Genomic DNA, 346 nt, shown 5'->3' on the forward strand with positions numbered 1-346 from the left:
AAAACGAGGAGGCGGGCCGCGCTGACGCTGTGCGCCGCGCCACAGGGGAGACCCTGGGACAGCGGAGGTGTCGAGGTGCACTCCTTCCACTGCGGGGGCTTCGTGCTTGCCGTCAGCCGGTGCGTGGCGGACTTTTCATGGACACCCAAAACCTCTGACGAGGGCGTGGCGGCCCCGCGATGACGTCATTCGGGCGCGCCTGCTGGGCTAGAAGGACCGGGCCCTGGCCGGACAAGTGTGCGATTCACCGCTAGGGGGAGCTGCGCCGCCCAAGTCCGGCCGGGCCCGGGGGAGAAGGGTCGACTACAGTTCCCGACGCCCCGCGCGGCGGGCGGACTGCGAACGG

The sequence above is a fragment of the Pteropus alecto genome, unplaced genomic scaffold, assembly GCF_000325575.1.
Source record: "Pteropus alecto unplaced genomic scaffold, ASM32557v1 scaffold137, whole genome shotgun sequence".
NCBI classification, from domain to species: domain Eukaryota; kingdom Metazoa; phylum Chordata; class Mammalia; order Chiroptera; family Pteropodidae; genus Pteropus; species Pteropus alecto.